A 21,026-nucleotide genomic window follows, 5' to 3' on the forward strand; every position below is an offset into this window, starting at 1 on the left:
CCAAGGGTTTAACCGTATATAACAAAAATTATTGTGTATCTTATAAAATGTACAGAGCCACAAATCTGATGTGAATAAGTTTGGAATTGTCTGTCGGAAGGGGGTTGGGTTAGGAGTAAAGCCACCCCATTGCATGATTCGCGCAGATCCTGTAATCGACCAACAGTTAAGTTGCGCCCCTCAGAGAGGTACATAAGGGTCGCAACCCCCTGAATCGAGGCGGGGTCGCCGACACGAGAGGCTATATTTAGCGACCAGGAACCAGCGTCGTGGCGCGCGACCGCAGCGGGTCTCAGGTGAGAGCTGCAGAAAATAGTTCCCTCGCGCCTTATCGCACCGCGGAGCAGGAGGGTCCTCTCACCGACCGCACGAGCGCGCGCCCGAAATAGCGTTCCGCTACTCAACACCAACGCGCACAGAGCGTGTGCTACCGCGTGGGCGCGACTGGTGGCGCTGTTTTCCAACACTCACACGTACCTAAGTACCTACTAGACGTTTATCTGCGGATAAAGCTTAAGGGAGTACCTATAAGTAATACACTTAATTAAAATACCTTACGTTTGTGCTTTGCACATAATTTTAAATTATTTAATAGTTAACTTTAAAGTTTCGCACTCTACCATAAATGTGTTTATTTAAAGGTTTTAAAAACCATTTAAGGCTAATTTGTTTCGAAATTCTGTGATGGAGTGAAAAAAGCTGATGAAATCCTGTTGTACACCATTTTGAATTAAAAATTGAATGTATCCTTTGTCACAGAAATATATTTTTTTTAAAGATACAATCTTGAGTAAATAAAAATTTAGTTTTAAAAACACCGAAATTTTCGTGTTTGTGTAATATCCAAATTTTGATTAATTTTCAAAGTGATATCTTAAAAATAAATAAATATGTGTTAAGGTTAAGTACAGACGTCAGTACGAAATTGTGCGCGCAAAACAGTTTTAGTAAGCTGCATACCTACGTACATACCCCTTACTGTATGTAACCCAGCTGCAAGAACCGCGCGCCTGTCGCCACTCCCGTAGGCAAGCCGCAACGCAGCCGCGCGCGGCGGGCTGCCTACCGCGACGAATTCCACCCGCCGTAGCGCTGAGGGGTGGGAGAGACGCAACCTACCCTTACCACCCTCCCGCCAAGTGGGCACGAACCACGACCCCTGGTGGGCGGGCGCAGAGGTGTAATTAACCGACAGCTCTACTGACGCTCTCTGAGACCCAGGTCTCCATTGTTCGACGATGCTTAATGAAAACTGCTCGTCGTTGCGTGCGTGGGAGCACGCAGACAAAAGTTTGCTCTAAATATAAAATAAATAATTCACATACCACGAGGAAGAAAGAAATTATTTTTTCCCCCCTTCGAAAATTGGAATTATTCGAATTTTTATTTATTATGATCCAAATTTAGTTCCTACCGTGGGTCGTCCGATAACCATACAATTGAATAGTTGAATGCAAAACATCTATTACACAAAACTATTTTGTAGGGAAGTAATGAGCTCGTAAGAATCGAGAATTAAAAAAAAAATATTTATTAATAAAATTCCACAAACTACCTTAAATAAAACAGAAGAAAATAAATATTTGATAGTGCTTTGTTCAACGCACATATTACACCTCAGTATCGCTACATAAATAGGAGAACCGTTTGGAAAAACAATGTTTTGAGGTCTTAATCTTAGTGTATCTTCAACCTTCTAAGAGGTGTAAATGTGAAACTTGCATGCATAATGTGGAACTACAAATGGGCTGGTTGAGCCACCGAGTCCCACTAACATAATAAATGCAGACCAACAAACATGATTGGATTTTAAATGTATCAGTTGCATACTGTAAGGCGATTGCTACCGTGAAGATGATGATTTCAAAATCGACCGAAACAATTTATTGAAACCTGATACGGCCACAAACTGCACCAGTGAACTACTTTTCAGTCGTGAGATTGATCATGGTAAAAATTAATGTGCGCGTGGAGTCACACTTGATAGAAGAGAAACTTCTTGCTTATCATATTATTAGGTAAATAAAACAAAAATATCTTTAGCTGAGGTCAAAGATCAAAAAATATATGGCGGGTATGCGGACTCTAAATTACGCTATTATGCAAGTAAGTGTGCAACTTAGCAAGTGTGCAAGTATGAATGAGTGCAAGTATGGAAGCGCGCAAGTATTAAAGTGTGCAAGTATTAAAGTGTGCAAATATTAACGTGTGCAAGTATTAAAGTGTGCAAGTATTAAAGTGTGCAAATATTAAAGTGTGCAAGTATGCAAGTGTGGAAGTATGTAGGTGTGCAAGTGTGCAAGACTTAAAGTGTGCAAGTAAGAAAGTGTGCAAGTACGAAAGTGTGCAAGTGTGCAGCGTCATTTCTACCTTTTCCCTGCCGTTTTTTTTTCCCTCTCCCGGTTCTCCCAACACGTACCTAACGATTCCCCTCATGCGAACGGAATTTTTCGTGACGCTCGAAAATTGTAGTCTCCCCCCCCCCCTCCCTTCTAAGTATAGGAAGTTCCACTTCAAAATACGAAGCGTTTAGTTTCAAACGGATTCAGTTTCGGCGAACAACTTGGTCGATGCGGCGGGCGAATGCCCACCTGCGCCCGAGGAGGGACTTGGACTCGTTACGTGACCTTTGACATATCTGGCCGACACGCACCCCCCGTTGGGAATCGATGTCGACTCGACGCCGCGACGCTGAGCCTCAGACGTGTTCCCGCCGTCCCTACGCCAAGGCCGGTATTCCAAGACCAAGACACGGAAATAACGGTTTTAGGTGTTGAACATGCTGCACTTGTACCCTAGAACCGTATTCCAAGTGCACCATGATACACGGCCAACCCCATTAATTTTAGGGAACGAAATTCGGAGTTCTGTCCGTTGCCGTTCTGTTGCCCGAATCCCCGCGCATGCGCAGAGCTCAATTTTTCGTTGATTTCTTCAAGATGGCGGACCCGCGTCTGGCGCCATTGACTCGTATAAATTCAATTTTGTGAATATCGGGGGGGAGGGGGGGGGGGGACGTACCAAACGTAAAGGCTAGAGACGCGGATTCATTCGGTGATAGGCTATAATTCAAACACATATACCTCTTAGATAGTTTTGCTATTGGCTTACTGATCATCTGGACGAATCTCTACCAGTTATAAACCCTCAACCAAAGAAGGATCGAATCACAGACAAACCAGCTCAGACGACTTGCAAGTCGGCAGCCAATGAACTTGCGTTATTTGCCCGAGTGTACAGGGGTATGTGCAGTCTATCCTGAAGGCCATCGGAACCGCGAATTTTGCAGGTCTCTAGAATGGCGTGTCAAACGAAACTTTTGTGGTAGCGAAACTTTCCTGGACTACATCGTGTACACTTTAATGGTCATAACAAGGAAAATAATCGCTACTTAAAAGGTACTTAAGAAAATTAGAATAAAATCATTTAATTTGCGCGACGGTGCTGCCATGTCTATCATTTTTTTGCCGTAAGAATTGTATTGATGGTTGCGATAAGGTCCGCTAGAATGCGTTGGAACCAGTTTCTAGCCCCGCGCAGGGCGCCGTTTATTGAAACTGTTGCCGATGTGTTTCCATATTTGGATTCGGTTTGGACACGTCCTGACATGCGTCCCCGCAAGTCGGGTTACGGTCGTGTCCCAACAAGGCAGTGCCTACTCGCTACCTCACCCGAACGTCTTGGAATACCGCCCCTAAGTCACGCAGGGAAACCCTTAAGCAAAATACACTTCGCAAGATAGTCAAATGCAGCGATACTTTTCTTTTCTTCAAGTCACGACGGCCATAAGGCCGGGTTTATAAACCACGCGAGGAACGCAAAGTCGCAACAACGCAACACGTGACCAGTGAAAGCAAGAAAATCACGTTCGTTCATAAATCACGCAAGACGCCAGACGTCACTAACCTTAAACTTAAAATTGTAAAACAGAATAAACAAATATTTACCCCGGCAATTTTTGACGTGTCAACGTCGAATAAATCGATGAACGCTGGCTGCACGCACGAAAAAGTGTCCCGTTACGCACATTGTTCCGTTACGCTGTGTCCCGTTACACTCATTGTACGCTTGCGCCGCATCTATCTCTCTTCCACTCGACTGTTTATAAAGTGAAGTGAATAGTTAATGTGGTTTTCATTGCTTATTACAACAATTTCGGCAATAAAGGTTAATTATTCATGCATTTTAAAAATATGATTACTAGTATAATTTCAAGTACTTATCCTTTTATTATTAAAATAAAAATGATTCAATTTTATTCATAAAGTATGCAATAATTTAATCAATGTTTTGATATGACGTTGCCACGTTAAACTATCGTCCGTAAACCGACTTTACAGACAGCCAATTTTTTTTTAATATTTCATGTTTATCATAAAAACAGAAGTGATCTTCAATAATTTGATTTAAAAGTGTTGTTTTCTCTCACTGTGTGAAAGTTTAACAAGTGAAAACGTGATGCGTATAATAAAAAGAACACCGTAGGCTTCTATGCGCAAAAGTCTGTGTCTTCGACAGTTTTCTAAATACTTCACTTTATATATGGCCGTTTTAAACGCAGGCCAATGCGCAAGAAGTTAACATTAGAAAAATATTGCGCTGTGTTATTGCGCCTTACTTACGTGGATTATAAACCGGTACTCTAAAATGTGGTTGAATTTAAATTCAGACTATTTACAACGAATCATAAATCAAATTGAAGGTAGACTAACCTGATTTTCTTACAATTGTTCAATATGTGCACCTTTAGTTATACGGCACACATTCAACCTAAAGTCCAATTCTTCCCAAATTTTGGTTCATACGTACGGAGTAATGGTAGCAATAGCCTCTTCAGTTCTGAGTCTCAACAATGGTAAATCATTAGCTAGCGGTGGATCGTAGACATGATATTATAAAAAGCCCCAAAGGAAAAAAAAAATATCGCATGGCGTTATGTCAGGTGAACGTGGAGGCCATCGTAAAAAAAGAGTTCTTGTCGTCTCGACCATTTCGACAAATCCAACGGTCGGGGACTTTGACGTTCAACCACTATCACACAAAGAGATTCCAATTCTTGTTGCCGTACAAAGTTTGCAGGTTCGCCCTCTACTGATTACGCTCAGGAGTAGCCATTTTTTCGTTAAGTGGCGCTGCGAGCGAGAAAAAAAAAACAAATCAGTACTTCCGCAAGAGTTACCGCTTAGTCGTGACGTTGAACCAACACTCTACGACGCTTCCGGTTGATGCTATTAAAATTGGGAAGCCTTCATTTCACTGACGAGAGAGCCACACCCGAAGTTCCCCGAAGTTCATGCTTTCTTTTCCCGTATCTTTAATGTAGCTATCCTAACCAAATCAACCGTCCGCAATGTTTTAAAGTATTTATAATGTAGCTAACCTAACCTAATTGACCATTAGTGTCATTTTATCAACACCGCCATATTTATTTATACAATGAACAACAAAAAAAAAACCCGAAGATGCACGATCGCTCGTTTGGCTCTCTCGTCTGTGAAAAGCAGGCTTCCCCGTTGCTATGGAGACCCCTCGGCGCTACGCGAGAGGTCGGTCCACGACCAGGCACAACAGTTTCCAGCCCAAACAGCACGCCCCCCCCCCCCCCCCGAGGGGGTTGGCGGGACCGGCGCTGGGGAAAGGTCAAAGTTGAAAGGAGAAGTTTTATCTTCGGGGAAGAAAGAAGCGCGAAATATCTCTTTTGCCATTTTAAGGTTCAGCGGTACCGCAGGAGCAAGAGCTAGAGGGAGTGAGAGATGTAGACGAATAGAAATAGAGAGCAAAATAGAAGTACAGGAGGAAGGAGAAAAAATATATAAAGAGAGCTGTATGACTTCGCTCGTACAATATCAGGGTGTTACTGATATTATAACTTTGAAAGGAAAAATATGAGTGTTCTGACGCATGCGTCTCGCCACCGGCGTATTCCCAGCACAACGGAATAATGGAACATTCGAGAGTTGTTTCAAAAGATTCTGGACTTCCATTTCCTGTTTCTAGAATTTTTTTTTCCGGAACAGGAAGTATCTCCGATGGTCCAGAACCGTTTAGAACCTTCTGGAACATCCTACAACATTCTAAAACATTCTATAACATTCTGGCCCAAATCAACCACTTCAGCACTCGATTCTCAGAGATTAATTGGTGCAATGCTCTCTTTTGACACCCTTCGTACTGCAGCGGTCAGGTACTGCTACTTTAAAGGTTTTATTATTTCCGTGTTACTGTATTTAAATGTACTCATTTGTTCTTGTACGCAAATGTACGGTAATAATTAAGTGAAGCATCTTAGTTAATCCGTAATAATGTGTAGGAAAGTGTAATTTGCACTTGTTATTAGGGATTTCTGCGCCCCTATTCTGTTGTCCTGCGCGCATACACACGCGTGCAAGTTTTGTAATTCTTATTGAAGCTTATAAAGAGTTGTTTTTCACTAGGACTCTTTGCACGTCTATAAGTATTTGTTATTGAGAAGTGCATTAGTTAAATGTATCCTTATATCATTTTTTTTGGATCTCAGGTTTCTTGTGTGTTCACCTTTAAATGCATCTTAAATACACGATCCGTGCTGAGTATTTAAATTCATACCCTCCCCCGTTACCCCTTGATACCTTGTCCTGGCAGTTGAAAGCCATGTCCAGAATCCGCTTAGATAGGGCTTTGCAAAATTCCTCTAGTTCCAAACCGAAACCTTCTTCATGAATGGGGGATGAAGGGCTACCATACCATATAACCCTCAATGGGGCTGCGCAGTTATAGCGGCACGCAATGACAAACCACGCTTACGTTTATTATATATAGATTAGAAATTTTTAAAAATCCGAGGATTTCCTCGAAATTTCTAACGCTAACCTAGAACATTCTGTCATGTTCATACACCTTTTCCACCCACCGGTTTCCCATTCTTCTTCATACTTTTAGGGAATGCGGCGTCAAGAGTGGGGCACTCAATGTTTTGGTGAAGAGACTTAATGGAGCTACAGCTTTTGTTATACTGGGCATGAAATAGAGTTTTTTGACGTGACAACGTCTAATAAATCGATGAACGCCGGCTGCACGCACGAAAAAGTGTCCCGTTGCGCACATTATCCCGTTACGCTGTGTCCCGTTACGCTCATTGTACGCTTGCGCCGCATCTATCTCTCTTTCACTCAATTGGAACAACCATCGATTTGACTTTTTCGAGGCACATTAAACTTGAAACACTCCCATTCGTTTCCTATTTTTCCTATCATCGTCCTATCCTTAACATAATAACACAGATTGGAAGAAGTTAAATAGCAAACATGTATAAAAGTTATAGTTAACATAATCTCTTCGTTAAAATAATAAACATATTTGAATTAATGAGTGCAAATAAAAGTAAATTTAACAATTAAATTGTAGATTTCATTTCACTTCTTCTTTGTATCCATACAAAATAGTGATAACTCAATAATTCAATGTGATAATTCAATTTTATTCATGAAAGTATGCAACCATTTTATCAATGTTTTGTTATGACGTTGTCACGTTAAACTATCGACCGTAAACCGACTTTACAGACAACCAATTTTTTTTTGTAAATTTTACTGAAACTATCATCTAAAATCACAGATATTTGTGAATTCGCACATTTATATGAAAGAAACAATATCGCTGCGAGGAAAAAAAATTGCTTGTTACTTACTGGGTTCGGATTCTTGTCCGAGAAATTTATGCTTTGTGTTTTCCCAGTACCTACATTAGTTAAACTTATTTCCAAACCGTTCGCTCAGTAGCTCTCCAGTATTAACTGCGCACATTAATAAGCGTAATAAAAGAAAATAATGTACAATTCATAAATATTCGATTACATTTTCCGTGGTTTGAAAAAAGATCATGCTTGTAAAAAAAATTATCAAAATTTAAAAAGTGTGTGTAAATTTTCGTAAAAGCAACCAGACATATTCAGTACTGTTTTTAAAAAAAAACATATTTTATTCATACAAAAGTAACCACAGTGTGTAGTAAAAATTTACAGTAGTTTTATAATAGTATTACAGATTACTACTTGGCAACTGGTTTCCAAATTACCTAATCTTTTGTAAAAGTAAAAATAAAGGTTTTCTTTGAAACGTGTTACCTCTCTTGATATTGCTGTATCAACTATCCCCCTCCCCCCTCGCTCCCCTCCTGCACACTTGCAGATAACTGACAACTTAAGCCCCAATCACACGATGGCATGTTTCCTTGGAAAGTCTTCCATGGCAGCAGGTATGGATGGTTCAGTGTAAGAACTAGCAGAGCTCTGGTAGTTTTCGTGTAATGTTTTGTGATCCGTCGTGTTCGAATATATGTGGAAGTTAGAACAAGGTGGAAATGTTAGCCAATCAGAATGACTATGTTCATACAAAACTAAAAACGTTCACAGACGACAGAAGTTAAAGTTCTTGCTTATTAGATATATATATTAAGATAGATATAGGTATAGATAAATATATTATATTATTTATAATATGATAAATATATTCATTTATATAGATTATATAAATTAAGATAGACGTATGTGTAGATAGTTATAAATTATTAGAATTATTTTACTAAAGACGAGATAAAATAGTAAGGACACAATTATGATCTCAAATTAGAAAATTCAAAAATTATATTTTTAAATATATTTTACAAGGAATTCATTATTTAATTGGACAAAACATGATTTAATTATGGTAATTAATCTCTCATATTAAACTAATCATTATCCGCGGTATTATTAGTGTATATCATAACGACAATTGGCTTATGATAGCTAAATACGACATAAACGCTACCTATGGGATTTAATACGTTATAAATTCCTAGAAAATACAGCATGAATTGTTTTACCCCACCTGGTAGTTTGGGTATTAAGTTAATTACACAAATAAATAACTCTTTTCCACGCAAATAAATACATTGTAGATACTTTAAATAAAATAAAATAAATATGGTAGCGTCAATCGTTAGCCGTTATGAAAACTGAGGAGCAGACACACACAAGCAGCGTTACGAGAATTCCGTAGCATCACTGCTGCGTCATGTTTACCTATCCCCTGATGTCTACCCTTCCGGCCGTTACAACTAGCATATAGCACGTTCCGCTACGTACCTATCCCTCCCCTTTTTTTGCCGTCTTCCCATTCGACGGCTAGTGCATGCGTTGGAGTGGCGTCGCCACTAACACACTCTCCTCCTCTACCGGTTCCCCCACCGTGTACTTAACTACTCCCCTCATGCGATCGGAATCTTCGTAACGTTCAAAAATTATAGTCCCCTCAGTGAAAAAATGTTTCACTTCAAAATTTACCAAAAATCATTCTAACCTAAACACCAGTTTCTTTTTTTCCTTTTTATTTTATTCTCTCTCCCGTACACACTGCATGACCTTCACTAAGTCCCTCTTCCTGTAGTTATATTTCTTCTGCGGATAGTTAATGCTGCCGCAATCAAAAGTAATTTCCTTCGAGGAGGAAGCATTTATTTGCATTATCGCCTCGCGCAAGCTAGGCCCACACCGGTCACAGTTCTACGTGTGATGAGTAGGGACAGAAAAAATTCGCTGGTTCAATGACCTCTAGGATGAACTCTAGAGTTCTACGTACACTCGGTCAAATGCCACCCACTAATTGGCTGCTGTCTTGTGAGACGTCCCAACGTAGCAACCTGAGATTCGATAATGCTTTGGTCGGGTGTTTCTCATTGGCACAGAGTCATTCAGGTGAGTTGTGAGCCAATGGCAGAGGCAGCACTGAGGTATAACTATTTGTATTTTAGCCTATCGCGAAATGAATTCGCGAATTTTTCCGGTCTCTAGTGATGAGTTTCTTCCATGCCTGCTGCCGTGAAGGCTTGGCTAGCGGTCTTGCTGGAAGCTCCTGGCGGAGCCCGAACGAAATCTTCCATCGTGTGATAGGGCCTTTTAAGGGTTGACGGTTCCACCCCTCCACCCTCTTTTTTTTACTTTCCCCTTTTAGTCTTCCCCGCCCCCAACCAAAAGAAAGTTTTTCCCGTGGGGCAGACACAAAAGGAGCCGGCTATTACCGTCGCGGTGAGCCCTGCTTCTGTTCTTTTTCGAACGGGCGTCTCTCCTTCCGCCAATCCCCTCGCTGACTTCCCTCCCCCTTCCTACCTCTCCTTCAACGGCAGTTCGCGTGACCTTTGACCCCACGGCCCTCCGATGCAGCTCTTCCGACGATCTTAGCTGCGTTGCGCGTCGCTTCACTTGACATTTCGAGATCCGAAGCAAGAGGAGGTGATCGCAGGGGTTATTACAGGAACACCAAAAAAAAAAAAGTAGAGAAAAATGGAGAGCTCAAGCCGTGCTGCTGAAAGTAGCTCATTTGTGCCATGCTTATTCTTTTTTTTTTTGCATAGAGTAAAGAATAGATTGTTGACGAAATAAATACGTACAGTCTAAATCTGAACAGGTGAAATGTTAGCAACTGAGAATTCTCTAGCAGGTTTTTACTGCCTGGTGAATCAGTAATGAAGCTGAGATTAAGTAATGGAACTTACTGGAGATTCAGTGAAAAATGCGCTGATGAAACAACAGATTACACAACAACAAGTGGAGCAGTTTTTTTTTAACAAATTCTCGGCCAAATTTCATTATTCCGGATCAGTTTGAACTGATTATAATTCGGTATGTACAGAAATAGTTACTTTAACAAAATATTCTGTTGGCTAGACTTCATATGACGTGATATTTAGATGTTTTACGCCCAGAATTTGAGTTTAAAACACCAATTTCGTTCAGTTCACAAATTTAGCACCGCAAATAAAATTTTGTTCGGATTAACTTAGAATTTGTTTGCCCTGATTAAAATACTGGAATTATTGGCTGTTTTTGGTTCCCTTTGATTCCCATTTCTTCTTTTCTTCGGTTTGCTTTTTCCTTCGATTCCAAATGGATTTTTGTAGCAAGTGCGCAGGCAGTCCCAAAAATTGTTTACTTTAACAATTTTGTAAATTAATAAAATCTTTGTCATTGTCTCTTGAGCCAACATAGCTTCATGTTCAAGTATAACCTCTCGAGGGTTTTAGATCGACACTTCCATCGGCGTCTTAGCTGCATGCCGCTGCGAGACATACATACAGCCCGAAAGATATGCGATCTCACATAATTCCCGTCTCTTTCGTTCGTTCTCCCAAAGACCATGCTAGCATAATCATGTAAGTATACGTCAACTGGGATCAGTTGGTTACTTGCTGTCGGTTCTTTACTAACATAGTTATCATCTCATGATATTTATCATAATTTAGTTGCATCATACATTTTGACCAAGCTAACGAATGGAACTTACAGACGTTTTCACGTCAAAAATTTCAACATTCTACACAATGGCCAAAATTTAAATCTGCATGATATAAGCGCATAGAGCGAGTCACTCTGAGTAAGAGAGAGTGAGAGAGTCTTTCAGTACTTACTAGAGATGTGTAACATCTATCCACAGTAACGAGCAAATTTATGTGTTCTCATGATGCAAATATACTTATAATACGAAAAAAATGGACACGGTATTTAACGTGGGATTCTATAAAATAATGCCTAGCCTGATAAATATACGAAAATTGTGTTTTCAATTACATTTATTGACGTTAATCACATGTAAACTGTATAATAAAATTTGCGACAGGGAATTTTATCGAAATACTGCCAATATTGTTAAAATTAATTAAACAGTTAATACTCTAAAGTTTTTCCTTTGTGTTTCTGAAATTTGGTTTCGGGCTATCCATCACAGATGGCGGCACCCGTGGTAACACAATTCCGTTCCATGCGGATTCCGCACATTCGTCGCATTCACGAAATCACTCCTACCAACTGCCCGTAAAGCGAGAATTGGGATGTTACACGTGGAAATGAAGCACCAGCCTGTAAACTTCCTGCACTCGCTACCATCGATACTCCCTTCCGTTGCCGGAAACACTGAGTTATTGCTTCAGCGAGCACTCGGGACAAAAATAGGGCAGCGGCGAAGCAGTCGCAACAACAACATCCACTCGCCCACTTATTGCAAACAAATTAGCTTCCTCCCACACGGTGCTATTTTTTTTTTCCTCTTTCGAAACAAACGTTCCAACGCTAAAGTTTAAATACACGGAGTTATAAACTGTCAGGAGAAGGCCTGACGTGACGTAGTTAAACTCAATTTTATTTTTACCTCACTATTTCCATATTTCAACACCCAAAACATTGCGGAAATGGTGCTCCATCAACGCCGTCTGATGATGTTTAATAATGATGAATTAGAATTTATTTCAACACAGTCAAATGCAGTCCTTTAAAACGCCTTTTTTTTTTGTAATGCAAACACTTCATTTAAAAAAAAAAATGTTTTTTATGTCCCGTAAACATGGCGCAAACCATCAGTTGGGCATAAAGTTACATCACGCAGTATTCATGTATGCTCCCCCCCCCCCTGTTTGGAGTAATGATTTTCCTTCACTCTTAAAGTCTTCTGTGAAACTCAGCAATAAACCTGATTGTACTGCAAAACATGACTTTCTCGCCATATTATCGAAAACAATTAAAAAGTAGCAGCATTATATTTTTTCCCCCGTTACACCATTCAAGCAGCACAGATTCTGTTGAACCCGGTATTTTGCAGTGAAAGGACGAAAGATAAAAAAAGAACATTAATTTTTAAACCTGCATTAACTATCAGTTATCAGAATAAAAACACTTCAAACTGACAGCTAAACAGGAAAAAAGAAACTTTTTTTTCTCGGTCTGAAGGCGCAAGTAGATTTAGAAGCGCCTATTTCTTTACGTTAGAACAAAAATGGCCAAAGTCCATTTTTACCAAATGTTGCACGTTGCAGGAAAGGTTGGATGTATCAAAACATTTTTGGGGAACATTTTAAGATAATATTTTGAATGTTTACAGTAACTTTTAACGGATTTTATTCCGTGTCTACTGATGGAGCTATTTTTTTTTTGTCAACCAACCCCTATTTTGGTAATGGTTAGTGTTTTAAAGAAAAATCTTTCAAACAAAATTTTTTTGGCGCTATTCTTAAGTAGCGCAATAACTTGAAACATAGGCATTACAACTCACCCTTCATGCGAAGCAGTCACAGCTCGCACTGGTCTGAGGCCGCGATGAACAGGCAAGTGGCTAGAGCTTACAGATGTCCGCGTCACTGTGGATGAAAGGTGTTGGCGCGCGGGTTGCAGCACGCTTAAGGGGTGGTGCGACGCGGGTTGCCTGAAACCCACAACCTCGACAGGCACACAAGTCAAATTTTCCCTTCCAGCACCTTCCAATATGTGTGTCAAATAAAGTTGCAGGGTTGCGACGTCATCGAAAACGTCACTAGCGTGGCCAAGTTTGTTTGACAAGTTAGATGACTTTGAGTTTTAATCAAATATTTTGCACGTACGAGGGATTATATAATATTTTCGATGTTGGATGCGATGAAGCGAAATAACTAAAATAATTATAACATGAATGTCGTAAGCGAAATAATTTTAAGTGTAAAAAGTAAATTATATTTTATAACTTTAAAAAATCACTGAACATTTATTTTTATTATATAAAGAACATTTATATATATTAAGTAGCAATAAAAAAATCAAAATTTCCATCTAGTAATGAAATGCGTTATGTATGTAATTAAAAAAAATTAAAATGAAAAAAAAATTATGGCTCAGACCAAAAAAATAAACTTTGATAGTGTGGCATTTGAAACATATTTGAGGTTATTTGTCCAATTTTATTTGACGGAGAAAAAATTTGAAAGCCATTTCCCGTCAAGTGCTACCCATCCAATCAACTCTACTGCCAACAGGGGCGTAGCCAGGGGGGGGGGGGGGTTAGGGGTTTAAACCCCCCCCCCCCCCCCCCCTTAGCACCAAATCTTTAATTAATTTCTTATTCATCACTCAAACAAATTTCATATTAAAATTAATAAAATTTTTACCATTACAATATTTAAATTTAAGTACCGAAAACTGCTAAAATAGCACTATTTTACACCTTAAAATCCAAAATTTTCCCGGGGGAGGACCCACCGCTTTAATACGGGGGGGGGGGGGAGGCATGCTTCTTAACACCCCCCCATACACAAATCCTGGCTACGCCACTGCTGCCAAATGTAGTTGGAGGCGAATATTTGAGACAGCGCGCACAGGGCCTTTCCACCGCCGAACCTTGGGAGGGTGGTAAGCAGAGAAGGAGTGGAGGGGATAGGGAGGGGAGGCAGGACCTGGCCCATTCTAACCGCTGTTACACTCTCGCTGCCGGCGGGGAGGACACATCGACCCGCGCCGGGAGGCGTGACGTCACGTTGCCATGGCACCTGTTGCCCCGCGTCGTCATGACGTCATCCCCGCGGCACCATCCTTCACTTCCCCAACCCCTTTCCCCTTGGGGGCGCCACAATACTGCGAGGGAACCTTTCCCCCCCCCCCCTCCCTCTTCTTTCTGGAAGCAGGCAGCAGGGCCCCATTCATATTAGATATTTTTTTTATTTCCAGCCACGGACAGGAGTTGAAAAAAAAAAAAAAGGTTCAAGTAGGGGGGCATGCGTCGGTGACGCAAGTAACCGAGAAAAAGAAAACCTTCCATCCCTTTTATCGCTCGGAAAGCTTTATGTTCTCTTTGTTTGTTCTTCACTCCGTGCCACGTTACGGTGCTAGAAAACACGCAAATACCTCGAACAGTTTTCCGTCTTTGGCTTTCACCCGCCGTGTTAAAATATTGTAATTTTACGACAGTTATTATTATTATTATTATTATTAGGGAAATTTACACGGATGTTCCAATATACAAGTTACCTCCACTGACAGGGCATGTCCTTTAAATCGTTTGAAAAACAACGTGTCTCATACATGTGGGGTCGCATTCCCAAAATTTAACGGAGTAGCTGAACAGTTGGTAAATTGACGGATGGACAAAAGGGAATTGTTTACCGGAGGATTGCACAAAATCGTGAGGAACTACATCATGGGCGTCGCAAGGATATATATATTATTTTGGGGGGGGGAGGGGGGCTGCAATTGATTTAGTTGAGCAATATCCATCCCCTGGAAAAAAAGCGAGGGGTGGGGGGATCCCCCCGGGAAAATTTGGAGTTTGAAGGTGCAAAAAGGTGTTTTTTAGGCATTTTTCTTTCCTAAATATTCTAATTATAGTTGGTTGCAATATATAATTTATTTTTTATCAAAAATATTTTCAGAGAACAAATTTGTAAAAACACAGTGCTCACATTACCACGATTGGACTAAATGCACCATGCGCAACATATGGGTTGTATCACAGAAATCATATTTTTTAATATAACTACGAAACTAAATATATTATTGGAGGGGACGAAATTGAAGACTTTTATTATTGGGGGGGGGAAGGGGGTACGTGTCCCCTCCGTCCCCCCCGGTTGCGACACCCATGACTACATACACACTTGCTCGTATCGTTCATGCCACTACAGCAATGGAAGACAGCCAAGAGTATGGAAGTAGACGGGGAAAAAAAATATTTGAACATATTTTGTAAGCTTGCTTACATGTAGTCTGCAAAAAAAAAACACAGTCTGATAATACATCCCAATTTGATCTGATCCGAAACTTGAATTCGAATTCCAAAAAGTATCTCGAAGATGCTCATCGAATCCAAATATATGTCTCAAGGATCAAAACTAAAATTAATGTACAAGAAATTTAAAAAACATTAATTTTAACCCTTTCACAAACTAAGTTTCAAGAATAAATACATATTGTAATTTTATTTATATAACTAGTGACCATAATATCGCTTTTAATTGTGAATGCTCAAAAATCTAAAAATATAATAATAATTTTGTATTAATTTGTATTGAAAATACGACCCAAAATTGCCAAAAAAAATTTTTTATCCGATCGCTACCAAACTTCACAGCATCAACAGCTGGGCTAATCTGAAGATTGCCTGAAAATTTCATCAAAATCGGTCCATCAATTTTGGAGTCCATAGGGGAAATTCATACTCATCAGTTTATATATATATATATATATATATATATATATATATATATATATATAACATGTTAAAAGTACGCTCGTTAGATTGGGGAACGCCAACATGATAAGTATGAAGGAAAAAAATTGACCTTTTAAACTTCAGATGTTATGAGTACTGAATTTTTTACCTTACTTTATTTCATCTCATATTTTTTTTCCAATATTTTTTCCTCGAATATCGAATCCTTCAAATGCTAAGAATTTGATGGTATTTGAGGATTTGTTTGGCCCATTCCTAATTACCTTTAAACAAACAATTAAATAAGTCATAACAAGATTTGTCAAAGAGATCCTAAGATCGCTAAACAACCAATACTTGTTAATACGAACACCTGGGTCACAGATTCAATTGCTCAAATTTAAGAGCATGGAGTCGATGTGTTAAGTAACACCCGCACTTTACATATTTATATGGTTCTAAACCTGAAACTTTGCATGGGGGGTAAATTTGTGAGAATTTGCAGTTTTCCCTATCCCACGAAGGTAATAAATCAAAATCAGAAACACTTCATCCCCCCTCCCTTTTTTGCCAACCTCCCTAATTCATCTGAAAAGCAATTTTTTAATTTTTTTATAACTATATAGTTAAGAATAGTCTAGATGGCATGCTGTGATCTGCGTTTTGTTTTGAAAAAAAAATAATACAAAAAGTGTTTAAAAAATTTTTAATTTTAAAAATTTTAGAAGGAAAAAACCGCTCCATTTAATAATTCATCCTAACTTTGGTGAAAATAATAATTTTTTTAAACAATATTTAAAGTCATCTTACAGTATCATCATAAACTTTTCAAGTGTATCATGAACATGTTATGATTCTGTTATCATTTCCGGGCCAGTATGGTATGTAACAAACGTTTTACGAGTCGAATCAGATTCAGAAAGTAACATTTAAATTTTGCTTGCAAGTCTCGTCATCCAAAAAAAAAAAAAAAATGTACATCATCTCTGTATGTGAAGGACCCTTTGATGTTGGTGTAAATGAAATCGTTTCGTTCACAAAAAGAGCAACGTACATAGGCCTTGTCAAATGACAAACACCCCCCCCCCCCCCCCCCCACTATATGCCTGCGTTTGGGTTGAGTAATTGGAAAGGGTGGGAGGGGTTAGTAGTCACTAGCATTCCCCGTCGGTCAACAGGGATTCCCTCCCCTTCTGCAGCACTCGTCTGCCCCTTATAACCCCTTCCCCCCACCAATGAAATGCTTGGTTGCAGACGCCACTTTCTCAGACGTCGTCGGTCGCTGGTTGGTCGTCGGGCGCCGTCTAGACAAACGGCGCATGGGGAATCCTGCGCCACCATCAGCCGCAACACCGCTGTCCGGCTCGGTTCACGCCGTCTCGAAAACCGAATGACCGAGAATCGATTAAGTACTTGCGCCATAAGAAAATCGATTCCCATTCATATGCTACCGATGTTTAATCGATGAACACCAATGTAATATAATGTGTACTAACGTACCGATTTAAAAAAAAAAAAATGTTTTACCGTCATAAAGCTAAACTATTCCACTTGAACATACGCCGTGTTTCATTGTAGCAATACTTGTATCTAAAACCAAGAAAAAACGATCAAAATAAATACTTTATGGGCTAACGGCGATCAATCGTCAGATATAGTTTTATCCACCCTTGCTAAAAGCCAGTCGCCTCTAGATAAACTTTTTTTTATGAAAAGTGTTTGTTAATCTGGAGAGTCATCGTTGAAAAACATTTTTTTATTTGTGTTTTTTTTAATGTACTACAGGTAAAAGTCAACGGCCAATCATAGGAGATAATATGTTTCACAGATAGGGATTCGTAGAAACAAATATTAAATATTTACTTACGTAAAAATATTCACTTCCAAAACTGAATTACTCATTACGAGCTTTTTCGTAATAATTAAAAATATATATACATTTAAATTAAACTTCTTCCGAACAAACTTTGCAACTAACCAAAAAATAAATAGATAATATTACTTATAGTCACATTAAAACTATAGGGATGTAAACCTAAACAGAATCTCTTAGATTTCATAAAGTTACTTTTGCCGAAATTTTTGTTACATACACAAAAGTTTTGCGGCACATTTTTTTTTTTGGTCGTATCTTCCCCCTTTTTTCGGCTCTAAAACGAGCGTCACATGGTTAACTTACACGACGTTTCGTACGCGTAGCCATGACACAAATAGTTGAACAATCTCCAACTTGCCAGTAAAGTTTATTAATCACGATTGATGTCCAAATACACGTTCGCATGTAATGCCGTGTGCCGAGAACTGAAATGTTACACACATAAAAAAATTGGGGTTGGATGTATCGGAACATGGCGGAAAGTTTTTAACTTAAATACGTCCCACTAGGTCGGATGACGTCCGCCATATTAGCTTTCTTCCTCTCGCTGCAAGCTGTTCTTTCTTAGAGCCATCGTTTCTTGCCGTTCCGATTGTATAAATTCGTTATACGCCTCGACATTAAAATTTTTCACACAAATTTTCTTGTTTTCATCTCACAGCTGTTACGTCGTAACCTTTATTTTCAAACATTAAAATTTGGTTCACTATTTCCTGCACAAAATGATATTTATTTCAATGAACTAGGTTAACGCGTGTGTCCAATAACTGCTCTTACAGTAAATGAATCGAACTATTACTCGTAGTTACCTGTAAATATACCGAAACTGTTTATCATGGCGCATGCGTAAACACTACTAGAATATACTAAGCCCGGTTTATAATTAATAACATTTAAAAAACAATCTATCATATCTTCGTTACACTTCACGGTCAGAAATTACAGTATATTCACGCACTTTTCAATGAAGAATTCACCTGGAATAAACAAATAGCTCTTCGTAATTTTAGATAACTCTTCTTCGTAGTAAATTTTGCCGTAGTTCTGTTTATTCGTTATAAACAGACTAGACACACACGTGGAAGAAATAATTTTATTTTTCACTAGTCTCAACTAGTTTTTTTTTAAATATGTTTTGCTTGTTTGTCAATATTATTATTTTGGATTTACGTTCGAAGAAAGTGAAATTCTACGAAGAAAGGGGAAAAAGTTAAGAAGATTTCTGGATGATTTGTAACCAGCGTTCTTCGTAAATGTGAACATTTTCAATCTCGCGACCCCGACTCACAAGACGTGTGAACTCAAACTCGCTCGGGGGGCTTTTGTGAATGGTCGCCGCCCCGACGCCGTATCGATCACTCGCTGCTGCGACTCCAGTTCCTGGAAGGCGGGTTTCCAGGCTCCGAGCTGCGTTCCTGGAAGCTATAAGCGACACCGCGCTGCCTACGCCCGGCGGACTCCAGTATTATCCAGGACAAATCCCTCCCCCCCCCCCTCTCTCGCTAACTCCCGAGACGCCTCTATCTTCACACGCTGCTGTTTTCGCGGGACGATAGAATTGCATCCCCTCGGAAAGGTCACCTTTCATACTTTTGGTGGTTGTAGTGTAGCTGGGTAGAAACTGGAAAGGTACAATTTACGATTTCTTAATTTTTTTTTTTCGGTTTTAATACAAAATATGCACTGGAAAGGTATCACATTAATTCATAGTATTTTATGTAGCTATACTAACCTAACCAACCACCCACAATATTTCAAAGTATTTTTTGTATTGCTTATGATCTTAAACTATGAATAGTTAGTTACTTACGACATGATTCAAAACTATTTCAAATGAAATTTAAAAAAAAAAATACTTTCTTAATTCTTAAGTTATGGCTTCGATTGGACTATGAAAGAGAAAAATCCTGAAAGGTACCCTTTCCGAGGGGATACCTTTCCAGTGCACATTTGCATTAAAACCGAAATAAAACCGAAACATTTTAAGAAATCGGGAAAGGTACCTTTCCAGTTTCTACCCAGTTACACTACCGACACCAAAAATGAAAGGTACCCTTTCCAAGGGGGTACAATTCACAACCCCCCCCCCCCCCCTTGTCGACAACAACTTGGAAAGATCTGCAGTTGCATGTTTGCATTGCGCGCAGCCCAAAGTGCTAACCTCGCTGAAAACCCCTTTGACTTTTCCACCGCAACCATAGCCTTGAGTTACCGTCTCCCAACATTCATTAAACTTCTGGCTTTAGTTTTGTTCTGAAAATAAATAGTAAACACTGTTTGAGCTTTTAATACGTATTTCTGTGTCATTCAAACCTTAACTTTAAAACAATTCAAAAAGAGCAAACCCATTATTGTAGTAAGTAGTAGATATAGTTTGGTATGTCCGAGGATTGGTGATGCTGGTGTGGCGTCGGTGGCGGTATCTGCTGCCTTGGAACCTACATCTTGGATGATGTCACGGCGGCCATCTTGGCAGACCTTGATCTTTGACCTTGAACTTGTATTTTGCCAAAAATTGCCAAAAAAAAAAAAAAAGAACGTTAAGAGGAGGAGAGTGCGTCAGCGGCGACGCCACTCCAACGCATGCGCTAGCGGTCGAATGGGGGATAGGTAAGTAGCGTAGCATGATGTATGCTAGTTGTAACGGCAGGAAGGGGAGAGGTAGAAATGACGCAGCAGTGATGCTACGGAATTCTCTTAACGCTGCTTGTGTTCGTCTACTCCTCAGTTTTCGTAACAGCTAACTATTGACGCTACCACGTAATTTTTTTATTTTATTTAAATGATCTACCATTGTTACTTATCCGTGCAGAAAAACAGTTATTGATTTGTACAATTAACTCTACAAGTATAATTCATTTTTATGTGAATAGTATGTTTGGAAACGTAAATAATTTATCTCTGGCTATAACTGATTAGCAATAAGTTTCACCTCTGTCGCGCGTGTAGTTCGTAAAGCAGAATTTTCGGAAACACAATTTCCTTTTGCATTTCATCAATGGCGTCATCTGATGGTACTCTTGCGGTTGCAGTAGTTTGCCGGTACGTAATTTCATGTTTGGTTCTTGGACTAAAAATCATTGTGTCTCGTGGCCCGGTGTGAGAGAAGGCAGTTTTGTTTACACGTCTTGACCGCGCCAGACGAAAGTAGAAACAAATGTATAAATAAAAAAATTTGTTGTCTGTAAAGTCAG

The 21,026-nt window shown here is 39.5% G+C and overlaps 1 long non-coding RNA gene across 1 annotated transcript in view; it reads right to left on the minus strand.

The window, feature by feature from the left end:
• LOC134536092 (uncharacterized) overlaps positions 1–21,026 on the minus strand; it is a 131,861-nt gene that overhangs the window by 70,324 nt on the left and 40,511 nt on the right. Inside the window, exon 2 of the long non-coding RNA XR_010075759.1 lies at positions 13,056–13,205. This is a non-coding gene — a long non-coding RNA (uncharacterized LOC134536092). The remainder of the gene's footprint in view (positions 1–13,055; positions 13,206–21,026) is intronic.

This window comes from Bacillus rossius, chromosome 10 (assembly GCF_032445375.1).
Source record: "Bacillus rossius redtenbacheri isolate Brsri chromosome 10, Brsri_v3, whole genome shotgun sequence".
Classification (NCBI taxonomy): Eukaryota; Metazoa; Arthropoda; class Insecta; order Phasmatodea; family Bacillidae; genus Bacillus; species Bacillus rossius.